At 40.7% G+C, this 17,733-nt stretch overlaps 1 protein-coding gene across 1 annotated transcript in view; it reads right to left on the bottom strand.

The window, feature by feature from the left end:
* The window catches only part of MAP2 (microtubule associated protein 2), a 119,283-nt gene that overhangs the window by 54,187 nt on the left and 47,363 nt on the right, over positions 1-17,733 (bottom strand). The window lies entirely within an intron of this gene.

The raw sequence follows: 17,733 nt of genomic DNA, 5'->3' as shown, positions 1-17,733 counted from the left end.
GGCAAACATGCAAGGAAGGTCATCTTCTTCTATCCCCAGCATGCTCACCCACCCTCTTCTGAAGGAGTAGCTGGGTGAGGTAGGATGAAGTGGTGGTGCAAGGATTGTGTTTTGATTGTAACAAAACTGCAGCAGCCCTCTGCTTTCTCCTTTAGTGGGCTCTTTCCTGCTTTAGGAAAGAAACTTACCATATGGGCATATAGGAAAGTGCCCACCCTGTGCTATGGTCCTAATCTGAATGAGAGCTCTTGTAGCTACAATTAACATACTACTTGTGGGAGATCCTGGTCACAGATCTCCTGCATGACAACTAGATTGGCCTGATGTTTGTTAACATCCTCAAAGAATTCTAGGAGATTAATTAAGAAAGATTTCCCTCTTTAGAAGACATGTTTATTCTTTCTTAGCAACACTTGTTCTATACCTCTTAACAATTTTTACCCTAAATCAGGGCTTTTCAAACTAGGGCGTTGCGACACCCCAGCCAGAGAACCCTGGTCTTTTTCCCCTTAAGGGGCGGGGCAGCGACGAGGCATGTAGGAGGCCGCAATGCGATCTCCAGGATTGCGTCGCCCAGGGGGCTGCAGCGACTGGGATGCACTCACCAGTCCCTGAAGCAGCCTGTCGGTGATGAGGGGAGCCCTGCACAAGGCTCTGCAGGACTCCCCGCAGCTTAAAAAGTGAAAGCACAGTGATCGTGTTCCACTTCTGGTTTTGCAGAAGTGGAGCGCAATCGCTCCACTTTCACTTTTTAAGTCCTGGGGAGCCCTGCAGAAGGTTGCGCAGGGCTCCCCACACCCCTGACAGACTGTTGCAGGGACTGGTGAGTGCATCCCAGTCCCTGCAGTCCCCTGAGCATCATGATCCTGGGGATCGCGTCACTGCCTCCCCTCGCCCCACAAGAACTTACTGCAGTTCAAACTCTCCTAGAGAGTTTGAAAACCGCTGCCCTAAATCATACTTTTCCCAGATATACTTGGAAAAGAAGCTGAATTTCTATAGAATTATTTGTGTGAGTGGCTATATAAAGAAATAAAAGTGGTTTATCATCTTAGGCTGCAATCCTAACCAACTTTCCAGCACTGAGGTAAAGGCAATGCAACTCCAAGGTCAGGGAACAAACATTGCCTTACCTTGAGGAGGCCTCCGTGACTGTCCCCCAGCTGCAGGATGCAGCACATGCCCCACTGGCTCAGCTATGCTAGTGCTGGAAAGTTGGTTAGGATTGCAGCCTCAAGCACACAGATCTCTGGATCACAGCCTAGCTAGTTAAAAGGACATAAACAAATACAATTAAAAGGCCAAATTCTGCAGCCTATATTTAATTCTTACTCAAATAAGAGTTTCAGTATTATTTGCTTGAGTTAGTGAAATAGGAATTAACCCTCGGTGTCCAATCTTGCTCTTCAAACTGGCATTGCAATCCATAAGATTTATTATTCTCCCCACATGGGATTTCAACTTGGATCATCAACTAGTAAGAAGGGTAGAGTAGATGAAAATGCAAAATTCTGGCAGAGGGTCACAGTGGACTGCAATGAATGGCAAGGATATGGCATAAGAAGCAATAGCCTTGGAGAAATTGAGCTAGAATGTACTGAAGCATAAGCAAGAATACATTGCACATTGCAAACAAAAAAACATTCGTACAGTTCAAGCCTCTTTATGTCATAGTCAAGGTTAATCAGTTTGTTTCTTGAAATGAAAAGCAAATGAAATTCTGCACCAAAAAGGAAAGAAAAAAATATACACAGATCAGCAATGTGACTGGCAAACACATCTGCAATGGGGAGGGAGGGAAGGCTTTGTGGTAGATCAGCTTGGCTGCATAGCATACTGCATCATGGGTAGGGAAAAAAAATGTCAAGAATCAATTGCAGTGGAAAGAAACCATGTCATCTCACAGCATTTGCACAATTGGCTTGCCTGCTATGCACTCTTCAAGCATAATAATAAGAGCATTAATAATGAGGATAATTGATGGGAAGAAATGGAGCATGGTGGAGAAAGCTTGAGAACAGCTCATCGGCAGCCAATCCATGCAACTCCCTAAGGAGGACACACCTTCCTCACCCAAGGAAGGCATTTCTGCTTGGGAGGGCTCCTCAGTGGCTACAGTTACACTTTCCCCATTGCGTGCCACTTGGTCTTCAGGAACAGACTCCTGCTGGGCCTCTCCAGAGCCCTCTGCCTGGTGCAAAGGCTCCGCAGGCCCACTCATTTTCTTAAGTTCCTCACCAAGGGGAACAGCAGGTTTGGGTTCATCAGCCACTGGATCTTTAACTGTTTCTTCTTCTTCCTCTTCTTCTTCTTCTTCTTCTTCTTCTTCTTAAGGGTGGGTGGAAGGAAGGGGGAAAGGATGGAAAAATGAAGTGACATCAAGACTAACAGACGATACAAGGAGCACACAAGTAAACCAGGCTGCCGTATGCAACATTTTCAGCTCTGCATAGAAGTTGCACATTCATGTCACCTTAGCTATTATTCTAAAGCTGAGTGTACTTTGTTAATTTTTTTTTAAACTACCTGATATTTAGGGCCAACTGCCATTCATAATGCTGAAGGCCATTTTTTTCTGACTTGAAAACTGTGGCCTAGTTTAGACATGATGCAACCCAACTGCTGAAACATGGTCTTGCAATTGGGAGAGACCTATGGGTTTTGTACATATTTTCCCCTTACTCTTTCCAGTTCTCTCTCTTGGCCAGTATTAATTATGATTCTAAACCATAGTTACTGCTAAACCTGGCTAAACCATAGTTACTGTTAACCATAATTAACTTTCAAACAAAAAACTGAAAGCAGTTGCTAATCCAGTTTTCAATCTTTGTTTCTGAAGCTAACCACAGTTAGTGGTATCTGGAAGAAGTGCATGAGTCGGAGAGGACACGAGGATAGAAGCGAAGCACACCAGTCTGAAGGCTGTTCCCAAGTGCCAAGCCATGGCAGCATAAGAACTGAATGGGACCCATACTTCTAGTGGAAAAATATATACATAAAGGAATTATTTAAAAGAAAGGGGGAGCTGAAAATGTTCTGTTGTTCCCAAATGAAAACGATTGAAGAACACATTTGAGCTAAGTTATCTATGGAAATGGAGATGTGTGGTGGTGAAAGATGACTTTAAAAAAGATGCATCAATATTCATACAACATATGATGTACTTTACATGGAGCATATATCAACAGCTGGTCCAGAAGGCAGCCAGAGTTAAAAGTAGACTACATGGAGCATAAATCAAGACATAATTCAGACTGCTGCTTTTGACCTTGAATGGTCTAGGACCAGGGTACCTGAAGGACTGCTGTCTCCTGCATGAAACTATCCATGCACTCAGGGTCTATTTGGGGTGGCCCTGTTCCATGTTCTTCTGTCATTTGTTGTGTAGGAGTGCCTACACAGGAACAGGGCCCTTCAATGGAACAATATACAATTAAGCTATTTAAATACAAGGAATTCAGTAATGTAATGAAGGAATCGGTTTTTTTATAACAGTAGCAAAAAAATGCCCAAAAGAAAATAAAGAAGCCCTATTTATGCTTATAAAATACAGCATACTCTATTTCACCCTTTGCACAGTGGTTAATGAACTGCATTTTGTATGTTGGATTCTGTTACACTTATTCAGACTGAAGAGTACCACACACTACACATACATTATGATTCTTCTTTTTCACCAATGAAGATGCTCCATGCTGTGAAAAAGCTCCATGCTGTGAAAAAGGGGTCCAAATACAGAGCTGTCCTCTCCATTGAAGCGCATGGTGGTGAAGCAGGTGCTGAAGTTCTGTGTGCACACTGGAGACTCCATTCTCACAGCAAATCAATGCATCAGGCCATTCCTGCTTAAGCACCAAACTAAAATAGGTTTGGGATGTGATGCTATTTAATCCCAGTAGAAATGGCAAAAATAGAGAAAAATGAAGTATATGTGCATCTAGCTCAAAAATATATCAAATGAACTGGACAAACACACACCACAGACTTTAGAATTAGGAAATGTACCCCGCTCCTCCACACACCACCATTTTTTCATGGGAGAAGAGAGCTGACACATAAATCCTAATTTTCACGATGCATTTATACATCTGTGGAAATATCTACAGACATCACTTTCCTGGCTAGGCAGATTCACAGGAAAGGGAGTTTTCTAGGATCTGGTGGCAGTGAGTATAGCATATAGTGGCACAAGGGGTGCATTCCCGCCCGTCAAACTTCCCCCAAGAATAAGTAGTTCCAATTTACCCTGCACTGGTCAGTTACAAAAAATGCTGCACATGCAGTTTCTTCTTACTCATTTCTCTTGAACAATCTGCCACTTTTTTCCAGCATGCACATCGACATTCTTTTGATTCAGTGGAAAGCATGCACATGAAGTCAGCAATTTCAAAATGGTTAATGGCCCCATTCTAGGCCTCTCTAACTCTGTTATCTACTGTCCTTGTTTGGATTTGTTGTCCCTGAAGAAACCCTACAAGAATGAAGTAAAAACTCTATTCATTATGGTGAAGATATTTCATGCTGGTGTAATAGTTACAGAGTTGTCATACGGATTTAAATCTTTGCCTTTTCAACCAGTCTCTAGTCTTCTGTTTTCAGTCAAGGGACTTTAGTGTGTGGTAGCAACTGAACTCCAAAGATTCTTGGATGAAACTTATTTTGTTGACCCATTTCAATCAAACTTTCAACTTGGTTTTAAGCCTGAAACAGCTTTGGTTGCACCAGTGGATGATCTGTTACCATACTGAGGAGGGTTTAAAATGGGTAAACAGATGAGCATTAGTAAGCAACTCATAAGCTGGGAACTGTGTGTGACTGAAAGACAGTAACAGATCTTTAAATTTGGCCACTATGTTCATTCAATTAAATGGTTTCAATCAATCAAAAGGTTATGCATGATCTCTAGCAGAAAGACAAATTGGATGGTGTTTCAATGCACCAGTTACTTATGCGCATGCTCACCTGTGCATAAAGGGAAAAACAGATCACATGAATAAAGGAACAGAAAAACAGCAGCAAGAGTAAACTGCACATGAACCATTTCTGAAATGAATTAAAGAACTTCTCCATATAATGTCAAAAGACAAGAGCATAGGGTGCAACCAACTCCTGAAAGAACTATGAAGCAGAATGGGACAAATCATTCCAACTCAAATCTGCCCTGGATTGAGATTCAAGACACTCAAATGTATGGGTATGTTGCAGTGTATCCTGGGTATTGTAGTCACACAGTGCCCATTGGATTTTGTATGACTCCAGTGCTCTGGATTCATCAAAGTATACCAATGTATCATAGTGCTGAGAGCACTGGATGCTCATTGGATGTGGCACTGTCATCACTGAAAGCCCCATCATCCCACTTCTTCCCATGAGTCAAAGCCTCTGGGTTGTGGCAAACGCTAATTATGTCTGCACAAAATGGTTTAGGCCTGTCAAATCATAGATTCAGGGATCCGGCTCACTGAAAACCTGTATCAATTGCCCGCCACTTCCTTAAAGAGGCCTGTGTCACAACTACAGAATACAGTGTAGGTTTGAATTCCAAAATGCTACTCGTACATAACTCATTACACAATTCTCTCCCTCCCAATTCCAATGCAACAAGTCATTGTGAAAACAGAGGAGATTTCAAATGCAGTTTGTGATGTGATCTGGTGGAACCTGCTGTTCAGAAGAAGAAAAAGACAAAAATTCCACTAAGCATCTGCAAGCATTTGCATGCACCTAATGCACTTTTTTTCTATCCCAGCCATAGACAACACAGTAACAGAAATCTAAATTATCAAACAAATAAGACCAAATTGATATTTTTAGCTCTGTGGCTTCAGGTGCCATCTTGACTTCAACTTAACATGTTGTAGAAAAGACACAATAAAAGTCTGTAAGTTCTAAGTACAACACGATATGAGTAAAATGCAACATTTGGGCTCTTTTGCTCTATTCTGTAAGTTTGGGGGCCAATTGGGAAGTTGCTGAACAGCCCCATGCAATAAAGAATGTGCCTGTTCGTGTTGTGCGCATGTTCCCTTCGCTGCGGAAGCGATCAGGCATTTCTTATAATTGCATTAGAGTGGGAAGGTAATCTGAATAGCCCCTCTCCAAGTGCTGATCAACTGACTTCTAAAGTAGTCTATGTGGGGGGGGGGGGAATATTCAAACCACCTTCCAACTAATTAAAAGAAGGTGCCTCAAGCTCCAAAAAGTAAGGAGACAGGCTGGGATGTGCACCCCTCTTGACTCTGGAGCATGCACCTTCTTTATCATGTTGGTTTAGTATGGGCACCAAAAATATCCTCTGAACCAGGCCTATGTTAAAAAAACATACCAAGAATTTCTCATCTTCCCATAGGATGGATATGTCATAGTATGCATCATTAACAATTGCCATAACTCAGGCACAAGATGGCCACCAGACATTTGACACTGTATTCACTGTAACACTGCCTCCAAAGCAAAAGGAGTAATTGATAGTGATTTATAACATGTACCATGGCTGGCAAGAGGTTAATATAGTGATGTACCCTCTTGTGTAGATCTAATTGGCCTATGAGATAAAATGTACATTTCCACTTACAAAGGGCAGATGGACTTTTATACCTCACATCCCCTGAACTGTATCCTACTGCTGCGTCTTTCCATGGGGGAGCATGCACGTGGTCTAGATTTTCCAAACTGGAGAAAAAAATGTATTCCTCTTTTCTCCAATCCCTTTCACTTTAAGAGAACAAAAAATGGAGACAAGAAACAAACAGGGTTGCCAGGTCTTTTGAGACTCACAGGTCAAAGTCTGGGAACTGAAGAGTGAGTCACATTTCAGGTATGGAGTTTGATACTGACTGGAGAGGCAGAGGACAGCACTTAGCAGTCAGAGAATTAGTTTCATTGTGTCTCAAGGTGGTTCCTGATGAGCTGTTGACTATATAACCACAAAAGCTATCAAGTCAAGCAGAAAATTTCCTCTCCTTGTCTTCAACTCTTCCTGAGACCCTAAGAAGAACACTAAGGCCTGACACTTTAGGGCAAACTCTCAGACCTGACAACCCTGGTCACAAATGATGACATGGATGTGGTATGGCAGGGTGGAGGAGAGGAGGAAGAGAGAGGGACCATGCTTTGTTCACCTTCGTCATGGTCTAACAAGGCCTCTGCACTCTGGGCTGTGGCACTGAGGGGTGTACCAGCATCAGTCCATTCTGAGCTGAACAAGGGGTGCTCATAATACTCTTCATCTGAATTGTAGGGTTCATCATCAGGCACAGACACAGAAATGGAGGGGGTGAGGAACTTATGCCTCTTCCCTGTGGTAGCTGGCACATACCATGAGCTGCTGTGAAGAGGTCCCACCTCATCCTCAGCTCCTTCATCTACAAACAGACACACAGATAGAGACTGCAAGGAAAACTTGGACAGACAGAAAGAAGACAAGAGAGAAGACATGATGGAAACATGCACAGACACACAGACACCGATGCAACAACATGGGATGGAAGAAACCAACTGTGCTAAGCAATGCAATCTCAACGAAACAATGTATGCAGTCAATGCATTGTCAACTTTAATGCATTTGTTATTTTTTTCCCCACAGGGCCTACAGGAGGAACAAAGAAAGCAAATGAATGGCGAATATGCCATACTGTATCCCACAAACACACTGTTCAGGAAAATAAAATAAATCAGAAGTGGCAAGACATTTGGCAGTGAGGGAAAAGAAGAATGAATGGATATTTGTCGTCTTTTCTTTAAACACAAACAAAAAACCCCACACCAATGTAACTACGAGTACATCTCAGGAGAAGTTTCTGATGGTTTTGTCTTTTTTTTTTTAAGAAACAAGTTTGAAACTCCTGGGGTTTTTTTTCTCCTTCCTTTTATTTATCAGACCATCAGTACTTAAACACACAAGAATTGTGAAGTTAAATGAATGGGCCCAAAACCTGACTCTAACCTAAGGAAACTAAACAGCATCTGCCAGCTACTTCAAATGGGAGTTTACTCTCTCTTCGTAAAATCTTTCAAGCTACCACCATAACTTAAGGTCAAGCTCGTAATGATGGTGGCTGCCACATTTGATTGTTCACATCTGCCTGCTCATGTATAACATGTGGGGTGGAGGTGGGATCTAATTTTTACATGAAAAGGGACATGTGGTTATCTTTGCTCTGTGATTTCAAGCACCTTTCTTCCTGTCTGTCTCAATTCCGGTCCAGCACCTGCCAGTCATGTGCCACTGACGTGAACATTAAACTACCAACCTCTGCTATATGTTGCTTACGCATACATTAAATGTGGTTGCTACAGTATTATTCCATTTGACCCTCAATAGTTTCTTCTTTATAGTTTTGCTTTGAGTCAGATCCTACTCCTTCCTCTGCTGAAAGACTGAACAAACAATAGAGAAATTCCTAATTTCGCCACTTAAATCCTGGATTCTACCATCCAATGTCTGATTCAACTACTAATAAAAAATAGACTGTAAGCAGAGAGAGGGGGCTGCATTTTTTCTTAAAAGTAACAAGACATGTTGCTTCAGGTTAAACATCACAGCCTCCCATCTTCCTTACTGGACAATGATACAAACAAACTCATTATGCTATAATCTACTTTTCTGAATTATAGGAAATGCCATCATCAAAGTTAGGCTAAGTGTTCACGGAGTTTGAGAGTTGGTAAGTGGTTGAATGCTGTATTCAGTGGAGATCCCCTTCAGCTGATCTTTGTAGCTTATTCTTAAGGATTTTTCCCAACAGAAAACTAAAAATAGTATTTATTTTTCACATTTCAACTCCTTCCACCCATTTACTGTTATAGAAATACCATACAACATTGCAAAAGCAATTTTGAATGGATAGCTGCTTTTGCAAATGTCATTCACATGAATAAAAGAAAATGGGCTGTGATTCCAAGAACCTTTCTAATGTGCTCACAAAGATTTGTGCGGATGGCTCTTGTTTTTTTTCCATTATCTCCATAGTAGGTTTCTTATGCTGTATCAGGGGCTGCTGTTCTCTGCTGATGCAAGGGTCTGTGTTAAGAAAGGTGGAATTTCCCTAACTCTGTACAATCCCTTTTTTTGGACTGGCCTCATGATGTCCTAATGCAGTGTGCTTAAAGCCACTCAGCCCTGTGGCCTGATAATCATCCTGAACAAAATTACAATCCTTCCAGAGCTTTCCATGATGACAACTCTTTGTTGTCCATCACCCACAGATTTATTTCAATTGCTGAATGTTAGTATATTATTTCACTTTGGAATGTAGTACCTTCATTAAACAATGACTTTTGCAAAGATCAATTGATGCTTTTCTGTTTTATACAACTTATTACACACCAGTAAAAAGGGGGAAACAGATGGTTGTACTCTCACAGCTGTTCCATCTTCTGCAAATTCCACACACCTAGAACTTTATGTGCAATAAAGTAACTGGACCAAATCTACGGAGTGTCTGCTTTGTTTTAAAAACAATTAAGAAAATAAATCTCACACCCCTATGTGCACCTTCCACTGATGGAAAGCAGCCAGAGAATGTGCCCTTTAGCACAGCAGATGAACTGGTATGGGGGTGGCTTTGGACAGTTTAAGAGGATTGGGTGGGGAAGTATGGACAAGGGCAGTTAGCAGCAACAATGGTGCCAGCAATATTATATGTCCCCTGTCCAAACTTGCCATGCCCCCTTGGGCCCATCTGGATGTGTGTAAGCCAAAGAGTTGGCACATATCTGAGTAGACCCACTGGGGACCACAGCATAGAAAGTAGGTAAGAATTCCATTTACTTAGTTCTCAGATGCACCATGGGCTGCTGGAAGCAACAGAGGCTGTCAGCCCCACTGTGCCCCACATGCCAGCTGAGAATAAGATTGGGCCATAAGCCTTTTTTCATTCCTATCTCCCATGGGAATGATGAGAAACTTACCTTTCAAAAGGTTAAAATTTGTGTTTTCAGCAAGAAAAACTTTTTGACATATTTCAGATTCCTTATGTGTTCATGCATAAGTCGTTAAGGTTATGTGGTAATTTGCTATCCAATTTTGATCCTTAACTGTCTTAAAGATTTCAAACGTGACATAATTCTTGAAGAGTAAAGTTGCCATAATATCTTTAAATCTGTATTTTTTATTTGCAGAAGAAAAATGCTGTCTTTCCAGAATGGTTTGGTCTGTTGTAGCAGTGAACATTAATGCAGGGAAAATAAAATGAATGCTAAACATGGGCAGCCGGACTGCTCCTTTAATAAAAGCTTTGCTATAGCAGGTTCCTTTGACTTAATTTAGGTCTGTACTGTCACAGACATCCTAAACATAGTAGATTAGTAGATAAATATTTTTACACAAAGAAGTATTTAATTCTAACTGCTGTATATTTGTTGAGGGGGAAAAGTCTCACCGTGCCATCGAAATCAGGTTTAATTCTTTTATAACATTTAGCTCTTTTTAATTTATAAGATATTCACTGGCTTCAAAACGCTCAAAGCTAGCATTTATAAAAGAAGCTATTATTCCACAGGCCTTCCCCCTGTTTCTTTCTGCATTTTATTCTTTCTTTTATACATAAGGCATGTACTCTTCAGGCTTGGTCTTGTGAAATATATGGAAGACAAAGAAGTGAGTTGACTGCACAAGGCAGCACCCACCCTTTTGCCCAGCTCTGTTGGATTAAATGGATCAGACATAGCTCAAGGAAAGCTCCATACTCTGAAAAATGAAATCCTGCTATATCATTCCCAATATACAAAACTAGTACTAATAAAATCAAATTAGGATCTTACCTCCCACAGCAGTGCAAACAGACCCACTCATTCTCTTATGTAGGTGAAGCTAGTTGTCAAAATAGGACAATGAAATGCAGCAGCAAAGTCTTCCTTCCTCTGAAACCTCTCTCTCTCTCTCTCTCTCTCTCTCTCTAATTTGTGTTTACTGCATGATTGGCCACATCCACCTTTGTCATGTCTACCACAGTGATTTCCTCCACAGGATGACTGAAGGAAATCACCCTCCTATTCTGGGCTATGCAACCTGCTGACAACTTGACCTCCATCAAAATGCTGTCTGGAAGGAGCAGAATTCAATATAATAGGGCTGTTAGCAGTCTGAGCCCCACAAATTCCAAGAAAAGTACCTTCCTTGTTGTTGTTTTTTTAAATCTTTACAACTTCATCTCAAAATTATGTAAATCCAGAATCTACCCTTTTCCCTCAAATTCCAACCTTACGTGTGCAACCCAAGCTCAACTGAATAATCAAGAATGTTTTTGACAAATATACACAGAGATACACTTCAAGTCAGGAATAGGGTTAATGGAGCATCAATAGTGGTATGGAGGGGTACAAGAATATGACAGAGGCCATGAGTGAAGGCTAAGTAGCCAAGGAAAAATGCTGTATTTGGTTTTAAACATGGGCCCATGTGTTCTTATGGACATGGACTCTAATGCACTCATGGCGATGGACAGGAACAAGGACTGGTCTGTTCTTTTCATAACTAAGGAGTGCTCTGCATGTACCTCATCACATCCTTGAGGCATTCCCTGATGCTGATGTGAATGAATCTACCTCTGTCATGTTAGACAGGCCTCTTTAAAGGACCCAGAGCCCTGTAAATCAAGCCTACTGAATGCAATTTAGCTATATCCAGAATATTTACTCTATATCCAAAAGGGATCAAAGCTACCTTTTTATGAAATGAAAGCTGATATTCGTAGAAATCTAAATTCTATGGTAGCTACCAAATTCACCTTTTGGCACTGATGGAAGGTGCGTTTTGTAGCCCAGCTCATATATATAGTCCCACTCATTTTAGCTGCACACACAGCTATCTGCAGGAACACAAAACTGTTCACACATTGAACACATAGCATCACAAGTAACATTTTGGGCTTATTTTGCCCACTCCATTCCATAAAGACAGGTGCAAATTCAAAGGTAAGCTTATCAAACTAAACATAGTCCAATCAAATACAGCCTTATCCTGACCTATCAAATTAAACATAGCCCATTGGCTATCAATGTCTTGTGGTCTGCCACTTGACACCCCATACAGGAGATTCATTGATCCCTCTCCCATTGCGTTATCATACATGGGTGGTGCTCAGCTTGCTGGTTCACAAGCTTGTCAAAAAGGTGTTAAATATATATAGCTCCAGTATCATGATTCTGCATGTCATGCCACTGAAAAGCAACTCTGCGGTTGCACCTAAAAAGTTCCGCACAGTTTGAATATCTGCTAATAGATTTTTTTTTACAGAAAACAATGAATTCGGGGATCAGATAGAAAAATAATTCTGATGTTACAATTTTAATAAAGGAAGTTCCAAATGATATTCTCCACAGATTATGGTCTATAAAATGTATACTGATATCTTGGAGCAGTTCAAGCAAGCTTTGCCAAAATTAAGCAAAGAGCATAATGGAATCCTGGGATCTTTTATTGCTACATGTCATTTCCTTATTCAGCTGTAGAAAACAGCATCCCTATTCTCTTCTAAATGGAGATCGAATTCACTAAGAGGAAAATAAGAAAATGAGACATTTCAAGACAGAAAAAGAGATAGGCTTTGGTTGAGTGTTTTTGCGGTACTCATTTCCTCCCATCTTTATTACATCAAAGATTTAAGTTTCAAAGTAAACATGTGTCTGTGTTTCTAGTGGACACTATATTTTGTAGCACACTGGAATTCCTTTATGTCAAGTGGACTACATAACAGGTTCTCTGATAATAAGCAGGATCCAGCCAGTCCAGTATTTTTAAGTTTTACTAATGTCAATGGGAGTAATTTATGGCAGAATCCTAACTGGGCCTTGCACTGCTGAAACTCGCACTCCAGCAGTGCAAGGACCTTTGCGATGGCACAAAAGCCAGAACTCCATCCTGCACTTCCAGGCCACTGCTGCAAATGGCCAGACGTGCAGCATATGTGCAATCACCACAGGTCCTGTGGTGTCAACAAGTTGGCCACAGAAACAAAGACAAGGGTGTTCAGGAGTGTTCTGGGGTGGGAAGCAGGTTGGAGGGTGTGGATCTTGGTGCCAAAAGCTCACACCAGATCCTATCCTCCATTTTTCAGTCCACTCCACTCTACCTTCAGACTTATGTCAGATACACAGCTGGTGTAGGTCCAAGGAGACCCACAGATGGCCTTGAGGCTTACACAGAGGTACATTGCCCCCCCATTGGATGCAGCATGCAGTCGTCAGCACAGTTGCACTGTTATCAGTGTTAAGCACATTTTTAACTCTTCTGTTGAAATCAATAGGACTTAAAATGATTATCTTTGGCTAAATTGTACGAGGTCTTTGCATACGCTCTTGTTTTGAGGAGTTTGCTATTCAGCTGCAAAAAAGAATAACCATTTCTTATCATTATACTTTTTACCAACCTCCAAACAGACATCTTAAAATTAAATCTTAAAATATTAAATAAAAATATGTGCATTATGACTAGAGTCTGTACCAAACACGGCTCCTCTGATGGATTTCTATACTCATCATTTTCTCTATTATACATATTTGAAAACAAAACAAGAAATACAGATTTTGCAACAGTTACCATTTGCAACATTGCAAACAACTTGATCTACTGGGTCACAATGACCTGGAGATGTTTCATCTCTCTAAAATATGAATACACACATCAACTAGCAGTTAAATGCATTTGGCATTTGAGCTCCTTAATATTTCTAGAGATCAATTAACTGTCCTTTTACACAAAACTAAAACCAAAAGAAAAGTAACAATACTCATGTTAATGACCAACAACTCAGTGCCAATTTTACATCAGTATCATACATTTTAATCTAAACCCAGATTAACATCTTTGAGGTGTTACCAAAAATGATGTGTTGCCCAAATAAACCTCTATGAAACTGAGGCTCAATTTGCTCAAAGCCTTTGGTAATGTCAGATTGGACCAGCAGAAGTGCTTTAGGATTCAGCTGGTAAAACTGAATTCAGATCACATGTGCATATATTAGGCACTGATTAGTCACTAATTTCAAGATAGATTTCTGACATCCAAGTTTAGTCAAGTCACCATCATGTTATTTCTTGCCCTAATTTAATGAACTTGCCCTAACAATGTATTCACACAACATGAAATTGGATCCTAAGTTGGGTCAGTTCAAGGAGCAGTAAAAAGACTGGAGTGACTAAGTAACATCAGTCGCGTTTCAGTCACTGGAGGTGCAAATCTTTAACCACTAACTGGAAGGAATCACATGGTACAGCACCACCTGGTGCTTTATTTCTTCAGAATGCACAGGTAAGATTACACGACTGAATGCTTTGTAAGTCATAAATTTCTCACTGTGGCTGCGGAAAGGTGGCTTGTCAGGGAAAAACATTGTCCTTTAGCCAGCTAGCTTTTTGTGTGGTGGGAGTTTGGATTGTTCCCATGTGCATTTGTTTTTGTTTGTTTTGTTTTAAATACATATGCAGGTAAGCATTCAAACATACAGTTCCATAGGGAAATGGAAATGCTGTACCATGTGATTTTTCTGAGCATGTTGCTCAGCTCTGACTTCACATATTGTCTTTTGCACAGGTCGAGTGGAAACTATTACTATAGCATTCTCAAAGCCGTAACCGTTATGAAATAATGAAGACACAGACTGGCCCAGTAATTACTGTGAAATATAAATGCAAAGATCCAGTTACAAATTTTCATGCATATATCTGTAAGTGCTACTGATTTCAATGGGAGAGATGTAAGCATATGGTTAGCTCCTCCACTGAAATTGACAGGTCATAAAAATGCTTAGCTTTAGCTGGATCATATCCATATCCAAAATGATCTAAAACTTATAGGTTGCAAAATGCCTCAAACCTTGCACTGCAAAATTTACATTTTTAAAAAACAGTATTTGAAAACTGTATAAATGGTAATAACAGAGGAATACTTTGCTTCAGTGCCTATGATGAAGGTTTACAATGCATTTATGAGATGATTAGTTCCACACATTTGACCCTTCTTCATAGTACTGCTGAGATGGTCTGAAAGTATTATCACAGAGAAAACAGTATAGGATGAAGGCTTAAGATATTCAGCTGTGACACTGTGAAAATTTATAATTGCCATTCCAAGGGTTGGTTTGGGTGGTACTCGGAACAGCAGGTCCAAATCAGGAGAGGGAGAAGCATAGATGCATACCCTAGTGAGCTGTCCTGCTGTCTCCTAATCAAAGGGTGGTAGTCTCCAAATCACCCTTCAACATACAGATTAAATGCTTGTGGGCAGGAGGTCTGGTCTAGAGGGTAGAGCCTCCGTTAGTCCAAAGAACATCAGAAGGTCACCAGTTCGAGGACACCGGCAGCTCCCTGAATGGCTGAGAATGGCAAGACCTTAAAGCACCTGACAAGCCCAGTCGAGTGATTCCACCTGCTCTTGGTGTGAGCAAGAAGTGTCTTGGCTGCCCTCCATGTGAGAGATGGAGCTGCTTGTCAGCCTGCCTGGGAGAACTGGAGGCCAGAAGTGAGACCAAACCAGGAAGATCCATCTGAAATGTTGTTGGTTCTTGAAAGAGAGAACCTCTATGATTGTAAAAATCACCTTGAGGGATTTAGAAATGTCTGCCTATGTAAACTGCCTTGAATAAAGTCAGAGGAGTAATCCAATGACCAGAAAGGCAGTATATAAATACTGAGTTATTATTATTATTATGTGTTAAGGGCCAGTTTGGTCATGGGACAGTAAGCCTGGGCAAGATGTGCATATTCATATTCCTCCCCCTCTCTGATTAGGATGATTAGATGATTCATAGCATCATCTGAACTAGCCCTGTAATGGTGAGGACAGGCTGCCAATTCCATTGAGCTACATCTAAGGTGATTATATTTCAAAAGGCAAGAAGGACCTTCCCCAAAGTGCTTGAAACCTTGAAGTCTTCAATGTTCTTAAAGGAAAGAAGTCTGTTTGGCACAGGGAAATGCAACCATTATCAAAGCTTCGCGGAGTTTAGGTGCCACTGCAATGTCAGTGTTAGATAACAAATAATAATTAATGAGATAATCCCATCTTTCCCATATTCCATTCCAGTTCAATCAAATTCTCAAGCACATATTAACCTTTTGCATGCAAAAACTCCTATTAGCTAAAAAAGGCTTTTGTTAAATGCAAAGCTTTCATGAAATGCTCTTGATTTATTAAGCACATGCTCAAATTCCTTGATCAACTAGTGCTTTGGGAAGTGTTGTGAACGGAGATTATTGGACTGCCTCAATTCTACAGTATAGATCAGAGCTTCCCAAACTTCTACAAAGAACCATGTAAGTTGTTGTGGGGGAGGGATAAAAGCAGTGACGTGATTGCCAGGGACGAAAGGGTTTCTTTTTTTCCAGATGTTAAAGACTACCAGAAAACAAATGGGCCTTCTTAGCACTAGAGATGTTCTGGCAATTCTCTCTTCTTTTTTTTAATACTTACCCCTGGCAGTGCCATCCTCCTGTTGTGTGCAGGGAGCCCGTGGATTCATCAAGCCTCAGAATGTCTAAAAATAGGGATCGCGACCTACTGCCAGTTCAAACCAGAAGTTGTTGCAATTGCTATTTTTAGACATTCTGAGGCTGGGGAGCCCTGGGGAGGCATCCACTTGCTCCCCACAAACCCCTAGGAGGCTGGTGCTGCCCCCAGGTAAGTCTGATGCCCATTGGTCATGAGTGTGGTGTGATCGCCTTGGTGCCGTCGCTGCCATTGATGCAGGGCCACTCTCCATAAGGGGGAATGCCCTACTTCCAGTTTCACTGGTGGGTCACGACCCACAAGTTTGGAAACTGCTGGTATAGATCAAATCTCTTCTTAACGTCTAAATTACATGAAATGAAAAGAGAGTGAATATTTGACACCATTTTTGGACACAAAAATATGGGCTCATTAAAGTATACATAGGAACAAGAATGGTTTGCATTCTAATGCTTCGTGCAATAAAATCTAAACAACCTCTGATCCCAAAAGCCCACATTTTTCATAAGGAAATCACAGTAAACTATAGAATATTTACTCAATGGTTAACACCAGTAAGCATACCAACTTTTTTTGTGGCAGGCTCCTATGCCTTTAATAGCTGCATGTCAAGTAGAACTTTTTTGAATATGTGTAAATAAGGGAAGGTAAAACAGAATATTGAATATTTTGAAAAGGAAAGTCCCCCTTTATTTGCTAGTGGAGCTTAGAACAGATTGACTGAATTATGATGTACTTTTCACCCATGAATATTATGTTGTTTTATATTTTATGTTGTTATACATTGTTAGCTTTGTCTAAAGAAAGAAAGAAATTCAACATGCTATTCAGATGTTAAAAACTACCAGAAAACCAGTGGACCTTCCTAGCACTAGAGATTTCCTGGGAATTCTCATTAGCTGTAACAGTGGATTCAGTTTGCCTGAACCAGACCCAAAGAGGGTACATATCCTTTAACAGGTGCACAGAAGGGTGATTTTTTTCCCCCAGGTGTAATTTTTCCTATCTCAGAGATTCAACGATGAGAAAAGTTGCTCATGGTGACATTTTTCTTCCTCTGAAACTCTTAAAGATACTTTATTAAAGACCTTTATTAGCAACCTGTTGACCCTAGTTGTAACATCTATTGTAACATCTATTCAACAGCAAAGCAGACAATATTCTCTTGTTTTCAGTATATATTCCCGAACACCGGCATGCAGATACACACACATTACATACATGCTTAAAGCACTTGTGTTTTACAGCACTATATGACTGCTACTTACTGTGAGGACCAACGCTCA

Source organism: Tiliqua scincoides, chromosome 1, assembly GCF_035046505.1.
Source record: "Tiliqua scincoides isolate rTilSci1 chromosome 1, rTilSci1.hap2, whole genome shotgun sequence".
NCBI lineage: Eukaryota > Metazoa > Chordata > Lepidosauria > Squamata > Scincidae > Tiliqua > Tiliqua scincoides.
Note: the sequence above shows the minus strand (reverse complement) of the source record. Positions and strands in the feature narration are given on the sequence as shown.